This window comes from Meleagris gallopavo, chromosome 7 (assembly GCF_905368555.1).
Source record: "Meleagris gallopavo chromosome 7, MGAL_WU_HG_1.1, whole genome shotgun sequence".
Classification (NCBI taxonomy): Eukaryota; Metazoa; Chordata; class Aves; order Galliformes; family Phasianidae; genus Meleagris; species Meleagris gallopavo.
In genome coordinates this window covers 20,934,413-20,955,336 of record NC_139410.1, presented here as the reverse complement: position 1 = coordinate 20,955,336, position 20,924 = coordinate 20,934,413, and the positions used below count along the sequence as shown (strand labels likewise).

The 20,924-nt window shown below is 35.8% G+C and overlaps 1 long non-coding RNA gene across 1 annotated transcript in view; it reads right to left on the bottom strand.

Annotated features, from left to right (window-relative positions):
- Window positions 1–20,924, bottom strand: part of LOC146543988 (uncharacterized) — a 48,160-nt gene that overhangs the window by 11,499 nt on the left and 15,737 nt on the right. The window contains exon 2 of the long non-coding RNA XR_014884471.1: window positions 20,059–20,166. This is a non-coding gene — a long non-coding RNA (uncharacterized LOC146543988). The remainder of the gene's footprint in view (window positions 1–20,058; window positions 20,167–20,924) is intronic.

The following is a 20,924-nucleotide window of genomic DNA, read 5'->3' as shown; positions in this document are numbered from 1 at the left end:
AAAGCAGCACCCCAGACATATGGTATCTGTTTAGGCAATGCAATTAGAAATATAAAAACCGCACCTTGCTTGTTCTGACTGATTTCAGGGAAGATCTTTATGTTGTTATTGTAAATAAATGGCATTTTTTGGAAGGAAAACCTGACTTGTATTGTCAGTTTCACATCCTAACAGACATGTGCCAGCGAGGCCCCGAATATTGGTTAGTCATTTGGGCTAAAGGTGCGTTACCTAATCGAGAATAGTATGAGTAGCAGCATTTTCAGATTGGCAGATGAATCACATAACCAGAGTTATCATTACTTTTCTGTTGCCCTGAACAATTGGAATTGTCCTATAACAGAGCACTTTGCTTTCTGTCAGTATTTTTCCATATCAATTAAGTAGGTCAATTTTAAAAGAAAAAATTACTAAGATCAAAAATCACATTTTAAAATTTTGTTTATATATTTAAAAAATGCTTTCAGTTTCTTGCTTTTTCTTTTGCACTTTTCCCCACTGCTTTCCCTCTCCTCCCCCCCCCAGATGAAATCATATACTGAATTTGACTTTTATTTAAGAAAAATGTCATCCTCAAAATTGTCTCAATGAGTTACATTCAGCCACCTCCTCACCTGCTCTGAGCTGGATAGATTTAAATGTTGGAAATCACTTATAAAGCCCAACCATTACAGTGATGGAAATGTTTTTGGCAAGTGGTGATAGTGTAGACATCGCCAATAAGTGCTTCAAACTGGACGCTTTGTCTCTAAAACCCCCATTAACACTCATCAGTATTTGATACTTATCTAGCAGCATTCTTTCTTTCCAAAATTCCAGAGGAATTTTTGCTTGACTTCTGTGCACTTTGGATCACGCCCCACCCAACTGCTTCCTTTTGGAAAAAATAGAAAGGTAATGTGAAAAAAGTGCAGGCTTTCATTTTTTCCTTCTTTTGTCTTTGTTCTGCTGGGATTGTTTTGGAGTTTTTTTTTGTTTTGTTTTTGGGTTTTTTTTTTTTTTTTTTGCTTGTTTGTTTTTTTAATATATATATTTTTTTAGGGGGGGAGATTTTTTTTTCTTTTTTTGGTGTTTTTTTTTTTAATTAAGCTAAATAATTTCTTCTCAAAGTCTGCCTTGTTCCTCTTCCATATGTTCCCTGCCTACATAAATACCTTTAGCCTCTTTATTAATTCTTTGACAAATGTGTTCAGACCTCCTTCTCACCGTTCCTTTTTTTTTTTCTAGCAGGTTTTAACATAATCTAATGGTGTTTGGTAGCCAGTTTAGGTCCAGTGGAAGTCTGTGCCACTGTCCTGGCATTAGTAGAGCAATACAGCTTATTCTGGGTCTTAGTTTGACCCTCCCTTCCTCTACAGTTAACACTTTCTTTCTGCAGCTCTCCTCCCACCAAAGCTTGAATAATAAAACATGCTGCAAAGCAGTGGTGTTCCTGAGAGTTAGCATTTGGGGTAGCAGATGGGGTGATAAAGAAACTGTTTGTGGGGGCGGGGTATGGCCCCTATTACTCCACACCCACTACATGTATTTTTAGCCATTAAATATAATGTGGAAATGTAATGCATTTTAGAACTGTATTTTATCAATATATTATCCCCCTAAGTACAGTACTTTATAAATATTGATAAACTTGATTATAAACAAACTCATTGCTAATTCTCGGAGAGCAGTCATGGTGATGTGGCAGTGTTTACTGAGGCGGCGATTGGCACCAGGCTGTGCTGTAACAGGGCGCGTTTCTCTGGGTTAGAGATTTGATAGAGGACGTACCTATGCCTATATTCTGTTCAGTGGGTCTACACGGGGGTATGTGGAAATAGCATTTGACAAGCTAATGCTAATGCTTACATAACATCCCACGTAAGAGGCATGCTACCATCACTTCCATTCCTCTGAATCTGCATTTACGTCAAGGACTAATTACAGGGCTGGTACGTAGGAAAATAAAGGGAGCGACCCTCTCAAAATTACTTAATAGTGAAAAAGTGCAATACCTATTTCTATGATTTTTACTGAAATCAAACCTTATTCAGAATTAATTTAAAAGGCAATACGCATTAGGAGAAAAATGAGTGCAATGTATTACTGTTACAATTTGGTATCGCCTTACAGTATGTTTTTTAATATTTCTCAGTGACAACTGAAGATGAAGAAAGAGCAGCCCTCTGAAGGACCCCTCTCCCCATAATGAGCCTCTGAACGGAAGGAAATTTCCCACCAAGCAAATTACATGTCACCGTGAGAAAAACACAGAACTCGGTCTGATATAAACAGCATCCTGGGCAGTACGAGATGCTAGTCACGGGGTAAAGCCAAAAGCTGTAGAAGTTATTATTTCTACATTTGTTCCATTAAAGAAAACCATGAAAATTTCCTTCTACTTTGCTCTTATACTGCAGAAACTGACATCCTGTTTTTATGTTATTTCTAACAGCTTTTCTTTATCACTACTTACATAATTATTTTTCTTAATTAAAAAGAAGTTAATATTCTGTTCCTTCTTGACTTCTAAGCACACTTTATTTTCTACTTCATCTGAGGGAAATTACTTCCCTGAGAAGAAAACTGCTTGGAAGTTAAGCCACGGAGCTTACTGATTTTCCCTCTCTGTTTTGCTTTACTACGTGAGATTAAAGAAATAGGAAATATTTACATTTTTTGCTTGACACGAAATGGAGACCTTTTATTTAGGCTATGGAGCCATTGAGACTATTGTTCTGAAAATGTATAAAATACGTGTGAAAAAGGATTGTGGAAATGTAAGCATTCGCGTCTCGTCTCAGTAAAACAGGTAGCAGCTCCATGTCTGTCCTTCTGCACACGGAACGCACGCAGGGAGCTCCGATCACCAGAGACGAGATAAAAAAATGATGAATGTGTTTATGTAGGAACATTTTTCATATAATAAGAGGCTATTTGCTTGATTTTTTTCACACCTCTGATTTTCAAGAAGAGAGGCACTGATGGCATTGACAAAAAGAAAAGCTTTGCTACCTTATGCAATTTCTATTGTTAACTTTAGAGATGGGCAAAAAGCAGTAAGAATGCACTTCTGCACACACACAAATGAAGAAAACAGATTTGTTTTGACAGGCTATTATACTACAAAAATATTTATGAATGTAAGCTGCAGTGAAGTGTACCAGCCTTAGAAAATGCAAACCCTGTATACTAAATTCACTAATGTTATAGGAAGGCATGGAGAAGTAAATATAAAACTTTCAGGTTTTTTTTCTAAATAGACATGTAGACATGTACCAGGATAGCCCTGCAATTTACTATTGAAACGATTTCTTAAATGTCATAATTTTCACAAAATTATAATATTTCTTGCATACACTGTGAAGTGACCACCCTTTATTTTGCAATCACAGAGCAGAGCTGGCAGAACTGAAGTGGTTTGGCAGCTGCAGAGATGAAACTGAACTGAACAAACAGTTTCTTAAGTGATGCTTGGATAGAAGAATTTGGAAACAGTTCAGCTTTTTTTTTTTTTTTTTTTTTTAAATTCATTTAAATGTGTGAATCCTGCTTGTTACATTCTTGGGAGTAATTTCTATATTTATGGTGCAGTAGTTATAATACAGCTAAGGAAGGAAAAGTATAAAAGTATTAGAATAAAATCCTGTTGCAGAAAAAGTACATCTCTATTTACAGAGGTAACTCTAGTTAACACAGTATACAGTTATGGCAAATTTTTAGGTACCAAAATACAAAGAATTATCAATTCTTGTTTCTTTTATTCCTATCCAGTGATAGGAATAAAAGAAACAGTTCTTCATAACAGAAAAATTTCTTCCTATGGTGTCTGGTTTTTGCAACTCTGAACACCCACTTCTGCTAAAATGGCCAGGAGGGCATGATAAGAAATGCTGCTTTGTGAGTTTATAACAGGAGAGTTATCCGGCAAGCTTTGTGTGTGACAGCCTCAGCAACTGCCTTTGCAGAGCAACTCCCAGGGCGGCACAGAGCTCAGCTGATACAGATAACTTGCATATTTCTCTCCACAATAGGAAACACCTAATGTAGCTTTCAGTGAAGTCAGTATGTCATCGAGTCAGGCATCTCCGCAGCTTCATAACTGTCCTCGGAGTTCCATTTTTTCAACTTCATTTCTGAGCTTTTCTGATCTCAGAGGCAAACATGCTTTACTGCTTGAATTTTCTTTTCTCTCGAGAGGCCAAAAAGAAGAAAATGAAAATGCTTGCAAAGAGTGACTATCTGTAACTCATCAACAGCTTCTCATTCAGCATGAGGTCTTCAAAGCAAATGAAGATTTTGTTTTTGCTGCCATTTGTTCACCCTAATCAATGCAGCCAACTGGCTCTGCTTTTAATACATAAAAGCTTCTGTGACTTTTATCTTTTGCCTAGATCTGGAATTTTGTGTGGAAAGAAATGATGGCTCTTTGGATGAGGTTGATTAATTTTTAGCTACAGTATTTTTGGATCTTAATAGTGTTGTGGACTTTTACAGTGTTACGGATTGGGGACAGCTTATCCAGCATCTAGTACTACAGACTTATGAGCAGTGTGATTCTGTGATTCACAAAGGCAGACCGCACACTGGTGATGAACCAGTTAATGTGAAGAAAAGGCCATAGAAAAATGCAGGGTTAAAGATTGCAAGTCAGGAAGTATTTGGGTATCACAAAAAAATGTAAAAGCAGACCCAGCAGGTACCTCATCATGTACTATTTAATGTAAAGTGGTTATTCTTCAGTGAATATATGTATTTCGTCACTATCTCACTATTTGTGGACCGTGGATCTCTATGCTGTCTGTCATCCCTACTGCAATACAAATGTCCAAAGTCTACAAACATTCCTTTCACATCAACTCACAAGAGATTCTTTATACTCCAGTGTGTTCTCTAGAATATTATTTCTCCTCAATATTTTCAATTTCAAATAGCTCTCTGAATACTGCATCACTTTTACATTTAATAGCTGAAGCACAGCTACTTCTTAATTGTGTTACACTTCAGACTCAACTCTATAATATAAAATAAGTATGCTTTAAAAGCATTCTTCCTCTTATTTTTCTGGCCCTTGTTTAATCACATACCAAAAGACAGAATAAAAAAATTTATAGTAGCAAAAAAAAAAAAAAAAAAAAAGGCAGGCATAAAATGACTGTTTTTGAGAAATTGCAGAAAAATGTATGAGGTCCCTGATAGTGTTAAGTCTTATGCATGTGCTTACTTTTAAAACAGATACTTATGTTTCTCCATGTCTGGGCTGTCACATATCTTGCCTTTTCCGTCTCAGTCAAGTGCATGTTATATATGCTTGGGATGAGAAGACTGGCAGATTTGTTGTCAGGGTCTTTTGATAATTCTGCCATACTGTATCTTTTCATGTGTGTATCTATTGCCTTAGCGAAGGATAAAGATTTTCAAAATAAATGAATTCATTTTCAATAGTATCGCATAGAAGAAAGTATAATGATAACATCCAGTAAGGACAAAAATACGTCATCATGAATGGTATCTACAAGTACAATTAATCACTGCATGTATCACTGAGTCTATTGCAACAGACACCAGTGCTGCAGTACTACGACAGCAATGCCAACCCAGACACACTCTATATGCTCCTGCTTTAAAAAATAAAAATAAAAAATAAAAATAAAAAATAATAAAAAACAGGAGTCCTGATTGTGTTTTTTGACTAGGAAGCATTTGTAGGTTGAGAATCTAATCAGAAGATGGTTCAAAGAAACTTTGAGAAAAACTGGTGACACATGACTATCGTATTTTAAAGGCTCGTTGCAGTATTTCTTACACTAAGGGAGAAACTGGAATTATTAAAACAGAGATTATGACAAAAGAGCTGTTTTTCAGAACAAAAAGTCTTTTCCACAGATTCTTGACTACTTGTGATCTAAAATGGTTACTAGTTAAGAATAAAACACAAACAACTCATGGAGCTTTCCAATAATGAAATAATTATTTGAAATAAATATTAAAGATTTGTAGATTCAGGGACCTTATGTTTCTCTTGCAAGTAGTTTCCTTTGTAACACAGTCACATCAGCAATAGGACACAGGCTCATAATGCGGTTAGCTTTAAAGCCCAGCATCAAACATATGAATTACAAATCCAAGTAGCTATACATAGCAAAAAAAACTCTCTTCACATCTCATTATTAGACTAACGTTTTTTTTATTATTATTACATTCCCTATGCTCTGGAAAGGACGGGAAGAATTTATTTCCTATTGGTGAAGGCTCTCTGAGCTCACCGTGCACTTCACATTTTCTTGAATTTTATTCTACTGCTGCAAAAGGAATCTATTCTTTAAGTGAAGCTTGACTCACCAGTCACCCTCAGGGGTACTCACATTTAGGGGTAGGAGACCTTTTCATCTGGCCACCTTGTTTGGTCCCCACATTCTCCTAGAGGAAAAGATGCTTCTTTTTCCACTAGCTTTTTCTTATTTGAAAGAGTGTACTCATAAGGCGCCACTTGCTAAACTTTCTCTCATTCTAACTTGGCTATATTTTTTATCTTCTTTAAACGTAACTGTGAGCATACAAAGCAATAAGATCTTCTGAGAAGAAAAAACACTACTCAAAATCCCCCAGTGTTTAGTCAGACACTTTGCAAAGTCAGCCTCCATTCTGCATGCAGAATTATTACTTTTTTTCTAAACTGTGCTAAGTTTCATATGATTCTACACAATACCTGTAGTTTTCAGTATGGGATATTAAAAATGCAAAATCCATACTCACTGCTTGAAAATGGCTAAGCAAGTTAGATACTAATAACTAAGAATCAGTATTATTTTTTGCAGTTCTTAAAGCTTGTAATAATTAAGTGGCCTAAAATGGCACAGATAGATGTATTCCACTTAATTTTAAACTCTTCTTAGTATCAGAGTGAATATAATGAGATAGTTCTTATTCGCCAGGAGGGGTTCTAGAGAATATACAAGGTGGAAGGAGAAATAGACAAGAACTGCATCAGTGTGATTTCATTATCTTCTAGAACCATAGCCCTCTGGCTTTGTTTCTCATTTTTGAAAGTATAATAAGTACCCAATAATCATAGAAAATCACTGTGCAAGGTTGGCACCATCTGCCACTGTCATGAATATTCTTGGCTTTTTGTTCTCATTTCAGTCCTCTTTGAATGAAACAAAGGAAACATGCTTTTGACTTTTCTCTACACAAGCCATGAGCTAGCCATGTTCTTTAGGCTGCTCCACTGTCTCCTACTCAGTGAAGGAAACCAGCGTACCCACTAATGTACTAGGCTAGCACAGGGCTGGCAGAGTTTCTTGGAAGTTGCTTTAACAATCACTCCTTGGGTTTCGGCACTTTTTGCAATTACTCCTTTTCTGTACAATTGATGAATGTGGTTTTTGCCAAAATTCTCACTTTTGCCACTATTGATAAACAATCATAAGAAAAATAATTTTGTGCAAAGAAGACAGAACTGGTGATCTTCTGTTATATGTCATACAAGAATGACATGTGGGTGGATGCTGCAGTTCTAACATTGAAAAATCTTTAATTAGAACTGCTGGGACTTTCCTTCTCACATTTGTTTTATGGTTTCTCCTTGTTTCTTTTCTTTTTTATTGTTTTTGTTGTTGTTGTTGCTATTCTTCTCTCATGAACTCAGTTTATATTTACCTCAAGCTGTATTTATTGGAGGATTGCTTTCTTTTATATTAATGTTATTATAACACAGTATAATATATACTATGCATAATATAAGCACTACTTTAATACCAATTGGAGTTACCAAAGCAAAAGCATGATTAAAACATAGTACAAAATATTCTAAAAATTTATATCTATTTAACCTCTCATTGAATAATGAGGGAGTCAGTGCCACTCTAAAAACAAAACAAATACTAAGTGTAAACAAAAGAGCTGTGCCTGAAATTGCAAAGATGTTAATAAACTAACATAGTATAAATTAAGATTGTTTCTGTTATATCCCTGCAATGTGCACAGCCAGTTTGTTCAATGAGTTTGAAGGCTGTTAAATGCTTGTCAGTTCTTTCTGCTTTACCTCAGAATGACAAACAGTATCTCCATGCACTTATTTTTGTGCTATCGTGATTTTTTATTAAAAAAAATTTCATGGTTATTAAGCAAACCTCAAGTGGCAAAGTCTCAGGTGAAGATTTTAAAGATCTGGCACTGGAAGGCCCATATCAACTGTATTGCTTCATAGAAACTACTGTTCAGTAGCTGTCAAAAACAAAAATTCAGGACTAAACTTGGTTTTGACTCTGCAACTCTTTTAGTTTAGCTCCTGAAAAACCAAACACAGTTCTATAGAATTCGTATCCTTGCAGTTCATAGGTTGGAGGGTGAAATGCAAAATAATTTGCATTTATCTTTTCCTATCAAAGCAATGAATTCTATACTTTAAAATGTTAATAGGAACTGTTTATCCATACTAATGATGGGGTATCGTTAAAAAGACAGCACCATTTTGCAGAACAATTCATTTAGGAAACAGTCACATGACCTTTTTAACTGCCTTTAAGATAGCAATAAAATTGGCTCAGTCAGACAGCCCTAATGAGGAAGCGAAAAAACCACCAACCTTTCCTCTTTCCTCTATCTAATTATAAACATCATTGTCAACTGACTCTGAGATCTGCTGAATCCTAATTGACCTCAGTGTACAATAAAAGATAATCAGAGCTGCCAAAGTAAATGTTAAAAATAAATTAATAATAAACCGCAATTACTGCTTATTCTACTATTCATAATTGAAACTTTTTACTTGCAAGTTTTTGCCAGGCTGAAATTTTCCAAGTTTGGGCACATTTTAGTGAGTCTATATTATGTGTATCTACAAAAAAGCAGATATTGGGATGGAGAAACTCAGTTGGAAATAAACAGTGATGATTATTGAGCATATCATTTAATGTATCTTCAAGTGGTCTATGGAATATTAACTTTGCCTTGAAAATGGTACTTTTTTTACCTAGATAATTGCTAGTGACATTTTCAAGAGGTTCTTCAAAGATTTTAATCCTGCAAACGTTCATATGAACGCTGCAGTTCAACTACATACTGACTCCTATGCTTACATAAACTGATATAACCATTAATGACACTAAGAAATCTGTCTATCTTCAGGACTTGGTCTTAACTCCCTACCTGTTTTACAGCTGTAATACTTTCAATATTGATTAATGGAATTTCCATACACAGAATTTACACTAGCAAAAAGAGTAGCTACATTTCTAGTTACCTAGATGGGGCACACAGCTTCCTACTTTGTATTACAAAATTCTATCTGTCCACAGCCACTCCACAGACAAACTTTAAAAAGCTGAAGCTTTTTATGTGAAATCCTTAGGGCTGCCCTTGAAGCATCCTGCAAGACCAATTCCCTGTATTTACTTTAATCAGTGTATTTATACCTAGTACAACTATCTGTACCACAAGAAACCAATCTTAACATAAGACAGCAATTAGAAACTTATAAAAGTAATTACCCTGCCAGTTGTACTAGCCTCTGTCCTAATGCAACATCCAATCAAACCAGTGTGAGCTTCCACATTTGCAAGAAAACAAGAATTGCATTAAGACATGGCTGAGTTTTGACAAATAGGCTTCTTGTTTATAACCGTGCATCTAAAAAGAATGCCATGTTCTTGTTCTGATCATTAATGAACTAGCCCTATCACATTTAGAAATAGATTGTTGCAACTCCATTTTTTCAACTGTTACTACTGGAATCTCATTACAGACTTTCCTACATAGCACCTTACTAATACAAATCATTCTCTGGCAGGAGATACTTCTGTTTTCAATTTTCATGATTATTCAGGTAATGTAACATGATGATGAATCAAGAAAACTATGCTGAAGTGATCACTATTCCCTATCACTCCAAAGATTAAAATGAAGATTCTTACTTGAGGGGAAAATTATGGCAATAAAGAGGAAGACTACAATTTCAAAGTTATTATCACTTCAAAGTCTCCTTGACAGAGTCATATTTTCTGTATCTGTCATTTCAGAGTCCATTTTCATTGTCTTCAGCTTTGCTACTGACTCACAGCAGACTTAATTCGTACGTAGGTCATATTTTCACAGTAAAATGAGACGAGAGTTTGACAATAAAATATAACAATATTTTGCAGCAATATTGGCATAGCATACCTAGTAGAAGCAAATTTGGCTTATAAACGATTGCATTGGTACAGCTAAGAAACACTGTGTGGGTATAGGAGCAAGCGGTGTGAATTGGTAGGGTCAGAGAACAAGCCAGCATTTATGCCAAGGCAACTAACGTTCAAGCCACAGTCTCGGCTGCACTGGTAATATGCATGAGTGTAATCTGCTTTTACTGTTGGTGTTGCCTAACAAAAATGCAGTGGCAAGGATCCTTCAATCCCTCAGAAAACAGATTACAAGATCGATGGGGATTTGGGGTGGCTGACACACTAATGCCTGTTCTGCTGTGTTTTCACCACGGTTGTCACCTCTGCTAGCTAACATTTATGGTACTGCCTTCGCTTCACTTCACTTCGTGTCACAATGTATCCATTAGGCAAATAAGACGGCTAGAATTTCTAAATGATATATATATACATATAGTAAGCATGGTAATAAATATTATTTTAGGCAGTAAGTGATCATAGACTATTCTTGTGTTTCTTACTGCTGAGCACGTCTTTGTGAAAAAATAAAGTAAGGAAAGAGGCTGAATTTACAGGGAAAAGAATGAAACGTACATTTCTGAAATGAATTCATGTAAAAATGAAGGAAAAAAAAAAAAGCAGATATAAGCATTTTTTAAATTGAGCCCACTTTTTAAAGTATGTATTTTATATGGATCAGAATGTGTCTTGGTATTTTTAATCCTACACCAAAAGATTAAAGATATTTTGACAGGAATTTTTTCAAGTGTGAAATCCTCCACATAATATCTCAACAATCTCTACTGAGCTAAAAAAACTGATTTCTGTAATTTAAGATGTGCAATATTAAACTTTATAGCAACAAAACCATTATAGATGCAAAGATTTCTAGGCGAATACAAGCAGAAGATATTTCTGTCAGAGCATGACAGAGTAATGAATTAGTAAAATCGTTTTGATGAAAATAAACTAAGAAATCTAAATCTGAAATTTCACCCAGGATATTTTGCAAAAAAATTTATACATGCCCTCACTTTGTTCCTACACCCACCCCCACCCCCCATGTAAAGTGATTTCTTTGGCTTATTCTGTTCAAACCAACATTATAAAAAATGGATTTATGTGGCATTATTTTCATGTCACATAAGATAGCCCTAAACTCACATGAATTTCTATAGCATTAAAACATTATTAATTATTTTAATGATTTTTATTTAGTTTATTGCATCAGCTTTAACAGACAAAAATCTGATGATATACAACAGTGGAAAATACACAAGTGAATGTGAAGAAAAGACACCTTGTACTCCGAGCAGAGAATTTCTGTGGTGCACGGCTTGTTGTAGTTTTACGATGCCAAGTAAAATGACAGCTAAATATCAGGTAAATCCAAGTTATTAAATGCTGACTACCCAAGATGAGATTCTACAACATTCAACTTTTTTTTTTAGTATGATGATTCTTTGCAGGTAGAATAGATTATAAGAGAAATGAATAGAAGGGTCAAACCCTAGCATCAAATAGAAAGGAATTTTAAGATAACTAAGAAGAATGACTGTAAGTATGTGAAACATTTGTTTGCAAGACACAATGATGTTTTAAGCACATACCTAGTGCTTTCTCCACATGCTGAGTAACCAGGCTAATTAAAAAGCCCATACAGCTCTTGTTAAAATCTGTTCAAATTTTTGGAGCACCTGTTATAACAGAATGCCCACAGACTTGATAGTTTAGAGCCAAGACACCTGCTACCTTATGTCTCACAGTATGTTCAGTTTTATACTGATAGTAAAAAAAAAATCCACTTTCTGACATTTAACAATCTCATAAATGATAAGAAATAAATTGCAAAATTTCATAATTTAACCCTTGACTGTCACTTCTCCTTGCCCTACCTATAGCTTCTTGTGAGCAGGCAATACAAAGAGTATTTTGGGATGTATCTAATTTCACTGTTGCTGAATTAATTGTTTACTTTACCACACTGAGCACAGTCCATGATTCCTCCTAATCTTTGTTCCACACATTACCAAGCTGTGGCTAATACTTAAGTAAATGTAGCTTATCTGCAAAAGGGAATGCGTCTGACCATGGTAAAATGCAGACCATCTGTATTTCCTTCTCTTTGAACTGGTCTTTCTTACCTGTTATCGGCCCAAATCACACCAAACTAAAATATATTGAGGAACCAGTTATATTTTACTCCAAAACTTCGTTTAAATATCAGCTGGCAATATTAATAGCAATGTACCTCAACATAGAAATTACGTTAATATATGTCACTGAACTCTCTAGAAAGGAAGTCAATTCCAAAGAAATGCATGAATTATTAGCAAGAAATTACCAACTGATGTAAAAAGCAATGAAAGGATTGGTAAGAAAATAATCACGAGCACAATAGCTCTGACAGTGGCTGTAATCTTGTCACAGTTTATGCACATGGCTAATTGCGCACATACGTGAATACACTGTATGATTATCTGTAGGATGATGTGGGTATCTGAGTCATGCTAAAAGCACTTTATGTAACAAATTTCATCAGGAATAGGATTTGATCTACAGATTCCATATGAGATTGTTGTAATTATGTAGCTACGGCTAATGGTTCCGTTTGAATTCAGTATTTAGAAAGACACAGAAAACAGGGTTCTGTGAGGAGACTCCACAAATGCGCCAAAGTGAGTTGCCCTTGATATTCTGCAGCTTAGATCGTTAAAGTAGAGATTTGTGTATTTGTTTCATATAATAATGCTTTATGTATATTGATGGAAAAGAAATACAAACCTCTCAGGTGCAGAACTACTTAGATGAACATTTGACACCTCACACTGAACACTCAAGCAGACACTAAGCTACTCACATGTTAGATTACATGATAAACGAAAAATGTGAAAACCACTCATGACAGGCACTTTGTATACCTCTACTGTTGTTAGTTACCATTTCTACTGCAGTACAGGTAGTAGGGAATGAAAAACTGCAGCTCAAAGAACAACATGAGGAAAAGAAAGAGCAGAATGTGCAGCAGAAAAGACAGAGTAATAAAAATAATAGCATCAACAGAGTTCTTCAACAGAAAGATTTAAACCATGTACAGTGCTGCACAAGTACTGCACAGTGAATATTTTAACAGGAATAACAGCCTAATGCTTAAGCAATTACTTAAATTCTTTAAATATTTCTTTGTATTTCAAATTTCCTTTTCACATAGCACAAGTATTAGTAGTTTGAACGTGTTGATTTTTTCAGCACATCTCATTTCCATTTAGAAATTATTTTAATTTAAGCCAGGGAAATTAATTGGTAGCAGCTATTAAAAGTTCCTGCAAGTTCTGTAAAGTGTTAGTTATGGGAATGGCATTTTTTACATCCTTTGCCTATTGATTTGCCTTTGAGATAAAATGCAACACAAAAGCAGGTGATAAGCCTTTGTTAATGCCTCTGGGATGAAATGCTGGAGCTACAGTCTACTGTTGATAAACAGATTTTGAATTAATTAGTTCTGCATAATTATCTGAGTTACTAAGTCTTAAAGTTGAATGCAACTGGTCTTCTTACATTTGCTTATGCACCTCATGCCAGCCATAAAAAGTGTTTTTATTTGCTAAAAGATCATTAATTGAAAAAAACTATTTTTAAATAAGGTAATAATAAAATATTCTACTGTAAGACGGCATATGGCAGAAGAGATATTAATTGCAGTTATTTTTGTCGAATTCCAGGGGCATATAGTACAGCTCTTCAGAATTCAGGTCAGTTTGTTGGCGAAGGAAGAGAGGGGCTCCATGCTGATATTTTTTTTCAGTTTGTGTAATAAAGTCTCTTTGCTTTGGGGGCTTAACACTGAATAAAGCCAAGCAACCGGGCCTCAGAATTAAAAGGAATTAAGAGAGAGGCTCTTGTCTATGTCTTCTTGAAAGTCAGGGACTTGAACCATCTCAGGTTGAAGCAAGTTTTAAAATACTGAAACGCTATGGCTATATCCCTCATATTGCTTTGGAAGATTAGGTGCTTGGGGATATTTTTATTTCTCTGCTAAAACATGATTTTAAGACACAGAATGACTCTGGTCAGAGCACTTAGAAGGATGTTAATACATAAAACAAGAACAGAAAGCTGCATTCTTTAACATTAATCTGCTATTAAACCATATGAACCATCTTATTCTGTTTTTATATTTTGTGTGCCAAAGGCAAAAAGTTGAAATAAAAAATCCTTATGTTCTTGCTCCCTAATCTTTGATTTCCCTTACAAATTTTCTTATTCCCTCCAGTATTCTTGTGACATCCTCTCCCTCTGGCCAAAAGCTGTAAACACTGCAGCTAAAATTCCAATGTCATTCTCCTGTGATATCAACATTTCACCAGTTCTCTGCAAACAAGTCTTTGGGGAAGATAAAACACAAAACAAGCTTTCAGGGGTTTTGATTCTAAACAGCAGTAATATATGCAAACCTGATTACAGTTTCCTTTGCAGCTCACTGTACGTAAATTATAGTACCTTTTTTTAAAGAGGAAAGCACGTGGAACATGAAGTCCTGGCAGATATAAGGAAGTAACATAACTTAAAATCTTTCAATTTAATAGTGTACATTTAACATATGCAAGTTAGGTGTCCACTATTAATTGGGATTTAAATTCTGCGTGTTGAAACAGCTTTTTAATCGTATCCTCTTGACAAAGAGAAGCAAGGTCTATACTTCAGCCTCAATAATGTCAAAAATTTGAAGTAACAAGTGATACTAAAAATCATGAAAAGAAATCAATTTCTACTTCATATCAGTAAGCTCTAAACTTCTCTAAAGGTTCAACACTTCATATAGACTTTGACCAATATCTATTTCCTTTTCTTCTAACCTCATCATAGTACCTTTCTTAGTCAATTTTTTCTCTCACTTACTCCAGCTGTTGTTTACTTTTTCATTAAATTTTTCATAGAATCATAGAATCATAGAATCTGATTGATATGATAGACATGATGAATCATAGATGCATCTAATGATTTCTCCTCTATTTTTCATGAGGACATTTGAACCAAGTACATCTGAAGAAGAAGCTGGATGGAGTCAGGAGAAAGAGTGCCCACTCAGTCCAGAACATGCTGACTTCAAACATAAACAGTCATTTCTCATGGTTGGGTATCTGGACGTCACAAAGAGATATGATGCCAGAATCAGTACTGATTTAATTGATTTCTAAATTAGACAAACTCATTTCTAGATTAAGTCATTTTCAAAGATATAGAGCCTGCCAGAATATTTTGAGGGCTCACGACTAAGCCAGAATTTATAGAGCTGACAAAAGCATATCTAAGTCAAAAAAATGTACTGTCAGACAAATTATTAATCCTTGCCTTGATTCATGGTTCATTTTAGCATCTCAAACAAAGAGATTCCACTCAGTTTAGGAGAAAATGATGCACTTTTTCCCTTGATTAATTCTAAGAAATGACTGCTGTTTGGGATTTTTTTCCAATAGTTACAAAAATCCACAATGAGGAAGATGTTCGTTAGTTAAATCACTAACAGTTATAAGCAACTAGAAATAGACTGTATACCAGAATGTTTCTGGGAAGGCTTGAGCCTACTGCAATTCTGTGAGAGCCAGTAAAGAAATACATAAACAAGAATCCAACTAAGGATTAGAGCATTTCTCTGGAAGAAGGGAGTTCTGCAGTGGGTCCTCAGGACACAGATTCTTAAGCAACATTTCTCTTAGGTTTTCTCCTGAAGTAGAGGTGCTGTTCCCTTCTTGATTCTTACTTTCCAAATGTACAGTGTTCCATGTTCCATGCTTGTGCAATTCCACAGATTGTAGAATCTATACACAGTAGCTAGTTAGTAGTTATGACACATTAGCATAACCATGGAATCGGTAGAAATACATTAAGTCCTGAGGATTATGGTTGTTAGGAGTTGGATCCTGGTCGAAAACACACTCCCATGTACAGCAATGGCAGAAAATTACTTGCCCAGTACTTCTGAGCAGAGGCAAGCTGAGTGGGATGGCTGTGGTTTTCAGAGGTGCTGCTCAATAGATGGGGCCTCAGCACTTCCCTTCACATCTTCTGTGAGTCAGAACAAGAAAAGTGCTAAAAATAAATATGTGAGGGGGGGGGGAAATGCATTATAGTTATACTTTAATTACAAATAGATCATTCAAGTCATGGTGCTTTTGTGGACATGTAATTTTATATTACGCAGAAAGCAGCAACAGGATGCTTAATGCATTGCAGAAATGTGGAACCAGGTGGGTGTCAAGAACTTTTGTATGATGTCAAGGGATCTTATCTCGGTGGTCACCAAGCTGATGTGATCAGCTGTCTTCTTTCATCTCTCAAGTTTCCTCTCATAGACACAGAAAATAAACAAAACAACCCCCCAGAACTGATTTATTACTTACAGTTCAACCTTTTCCTATTATATCATCTGAACTATCTCCAAAATGCATGTGTCACTTAAGTTACAGTTTCATGGGAGATTGTAATTTTGGATTGTTCCCTGTAGAGGGAAATCCATTCTTCAGAAGAAAACTGATCCCCCCTCTGTAGTCAAGGAAGTGCTCACAGTGTCTGGAGCCAAGCCAGAACATTTTATGCTCTACAGTTATCACAGGTGCAGGAGATTTCCCTCTTTACTTTGTAAAGTAGATACATAGAAGTATAAGTTTCCCCTCTCATTTTAAAATGAAATCTGGATAAGTGTTGAATTGTAGTAAGTATACAAAATAGAAGTCTGCTATTCACTGAAAGATGGTGGCATTCTTCATCATTTGTGCATGCTGTAAGATCATTGCACAACCGGCAGGAAGAATTATCTGGTACTGATGAATTATCTACTTAAATTAAATTGAGATCTTAAGCAGGAAACATCAGGCAAACGAAAAGGGGGAGAAGGGGAACAGGAGGAAGAAAAAATTATTTTTACAGGATCACATGGGAAGTTAATTCTGGTGCTGGACAGTAATGAAGACTTGCAATATATGGAAGAAAAAAAGGCAAAGCAAAGGAGAGCAAAGCAAAGGATTATTTATCAGTAGCTTGTGTTGCCAGTATGTCTATTTAAGTCTTTGGTTTCTGTAAATCACATGTCCAGCATTTCTATCTGTCTGTTGATATTACCCACAAAACTCTGCTGGACTACCAAGCTGAATCTTGTTGAAAACAGTTCACTCTCTTCTTCAGGAAAGCCCACTGAGTCAGAGCTACAGAGTAACAATGTCAGTATTGAACCTTGCAGTAAAGAAAAGCAACCTGAGACTTCCACCCTCCTTCGTGCATTAGATTCGTACTGGAGCAGAAAAGCTGCACAAGATGAATAAGCAACTTATACCCATTCAATACCTGATTCTCCCAGTTTAATGCCCAGGCAGAGGGCAGGCAGCACAGTGCTAAATCTCTCCTGAGGGTCAGTTACACACTCTGGTTTCGGTTCCCACTCTGACTCCTCATACATGACCTCTTCAGCCGTACTTCTGAAGAGATCTTCACTCTCTGTTCTGAAACTGGAAGTGAAGCCATGTGAGATCCCCATCCTGAGGCAGTCTGACTGGGGAAGCTCTGACATGGATCGTGCTTCCAGAAAAATCCTTTGTCTGACTTAAGCGTGGCTGAGAGCACAATTACATCTGAACACAAGGTACGGCTGAACGCTCATGACAATTTTTTTAAGCAAATTCAAGCTCTTGTCACTGTCCCAGGTAATATTAAAATATTAATGTCATTGTAATAGTTATTATAAAAATATTATATGTATATAGAATTACAGTTCAGATCAGAACTCGGCAATAAAAAGGGCATCTTAGGGTAATGTTTACAAGTTTGCCTGCCATATGCTACACTTAGGAAAAAGCACACTAATTACTTAGCAAACACACAGAATTGTTTCAGACCTCAGGGTACATGAAATACCTGCTTTTCGCAACAGGACTAACTTTGCTTGATTCAGAAACTAAAATAGTTTCAGGTGTTTAACCTCACAGGTTTAAAGACATAACAATACAACAAATCAGAGTTGAACCATCAAGTAATGCAAACAAGATCGGTGCGTGTCTCTGATAGTTGGAGTCTGAGGGACATGTTTCTATTTTAGAGCTCATTATTTCTTTAGGCCAAAGAATATGCTTAGTGCTTCACAAAATGCAACATGAAAACGTTCCAACCTAGAAGAGGTTACAGCATAAGAGGCTACAATAAGCAACACATAAACCATGGCAGCTGAAAAACAGAAGGGCTGACACAGAGATTTGAAGAACCACCCAACTAATCTTGTACTCATCTCTTCTGCAGAACTCTCTTCAGAGGCAATGTGAATTACACCCATGTAGAAAGTACAGATTTGCTCCCTGAATTTATTCATAGAATTACTACTATTTCTGCTCCCCTTTCCGTTATGACAGCACATGCTAGCTGCTCTGAAAATCATAATTCCTCTTCTGCAGAGAGAAAAAGAATAAATCAGGGCCAAGTTTTTATACAGACTGGGAGCACCGGTACACATAAAGGTATCACTGTAGGCTTCTATTTTAAATGATCATAATTTCTATATGGAACACACTTCTGTTTCTTGGGATTAATTTCTTGTGAATAACCCACATTTGGACAGGTTTTTTTTTAATGGGTTGTTTAAGGATTCTTTTTTGCTGCAATTTTACTTAGGATTCTTACTGATAAAATGATGTATGTTATTTTTTCTCTCGTTTTTGTGTCACATACATGTAGCTTTCTAAATGTTTTGTACATAAATGCAATTTTCATTTTTGAGGGAAACATAATACAATGTACTACGAAGGAACATATGTAAGGCTTTCATTAATTCTTTTGTTTTCTGATTATTTTTTTTCTCTTAATTTAAAGGAAAATTAATTCAGACAGAATGTCTAGAGTTGATCTTTGGGTAGGGAAAAACATGATTATTATTCATGCAGCAGTGTTTATTTCCATCTGTCACCATAGCAGTTCTTTTAATAACTTATTCTACAATTAGTTCAATAGCCTTTCTGCTCCTTTTCTACTACTGCAACATTGAACTTTCTTATTCCTATAAGGTTTTCATTGTGCCTATTTGACTGTCTATAAGTAAATCTATTTTGAATGGTTTAGTAGTACACTGATTATATTTCCTATGTAGATTCTAAGATTAATTTCCAAAATGCTTTCAGAAGTTACTTATACAAAATATATACAAGGTAAATTGTGAGAAAGGAAGTCACAGACTATTTCTAGAACCTAATGAATTAGATCTTATATCCCAAATTAAAAATAAATTTTATGCCTGCTGAACTTCTATATATTTTTTTTCATGAGAACTTGGAGGCTCCCATTTCCTCCTCAGGGAGCAGGAAGGTAGCTGAACTGCTCTGGATCAGCTGCTCACTATGGAAAAATAAAATTCATGGGTCTTGCAGTCCTTCACAACCCCACTGACAGAACTGAAAGTTTTATAACAGAGAGAGCACATATGTGGTGCTTGTATTTACACAACCTGCAGAGAACCCCTCACAAGGATAATAATAATTTTTTTCAAAAGGACATATTATGGAGAAAGAAAGGTAGAATTTGGAATAGAGGAGAAGAAGAATAGCAGACCAGCTGGTTAGGTAGAACCTGTGTAGAAAAGGACTTGCCATCTCGGTGAGCAACTTGTGGCAATGAATGCTGCATTAGCAAGGGAACAGCTGGCAGGTGAGGAGAACTCATTTAGAACTGGAACAAGCTGCCCAGAGAGAATCATAGAATTTCCTTTTTCTGGAAATGTTTGAAACTCAGCAAAACTCCTGATCCTCAGGAATCTGATTTAACATTGAAGTTTGCAGATTGCATCTCTGAGTGCAAGGTTGGGCTAAAAGATCTCCAGAGGCTTCTTCCAGTTTAAACTATTCTGAGATTCTTAGTATAAAGCTACAGATACGCATCCTTTTTCTTCACTGTGTCTTACCTTTTTGGCTAGTTTTGTTTGGTTAACATCCCCACCCCAGTGGGACAAAATCTGAAAGTTGGCATGATCATTTCCATTCTTCATTTCCAGCCCATGTGCCTCTAAAATCTGAAGGGCAGAGGATAATTGTAAAGTATGAGAATTTTATATCTGATAGCACAAATGATAGCAGCAGAGTCCCAAAGAATACAAAGCTTTATAATTTTATGCCTGGAAAACACCATACACAGATTTGTGCAGAACAATGAAAATGCGTTAGTATTATTAATTCTGTTAGGCCTATTCTAGCATTGGTAACAGGCTTCTAAGTAATTTTATGGATGGCTGGCACTGAAAAAGTCAGAAAAAAAGCTGTAGTAAGAACTAGCAAAAACTTGCTGGAATTTAAAATCCTTAATGCCTAAGTGCCTGTAAAGGATTTTGCAAAAAGTGTTAGGAATCAGAACTCCTCAGTTTCTGGCAATATTTCTGGTCATCCAGCTTCTTCTGAACATGCTTAACCCTCACTGAGTATTTGATAAACATCCCTTAATGAGTTACCGCAAGTGAATGCTGTGGGATAGTTATGACATTTTCCTCCTCTCTCACAGGAGGCCACCACATGACATCTTAAGCTTCAGCATGCTACTGCAGAGATATTTCTGTTTATTAAGTTTGAAACAACCCAAAACTCATGATCTAAAATTGAGCCTTTCTCTATAAATTATTGCCTAACCAAATAGGTTTGGATTATAGGTCGTTTCTATCACACCTCTTCCTACGAAGTTCCTTTCACCATACATCCATCCAACATCTGATTTTGCACTATAATCATCCACTTTCTGTTTACTTATACTAAAAAAATACCTTTGGAGTGCTAATAACAT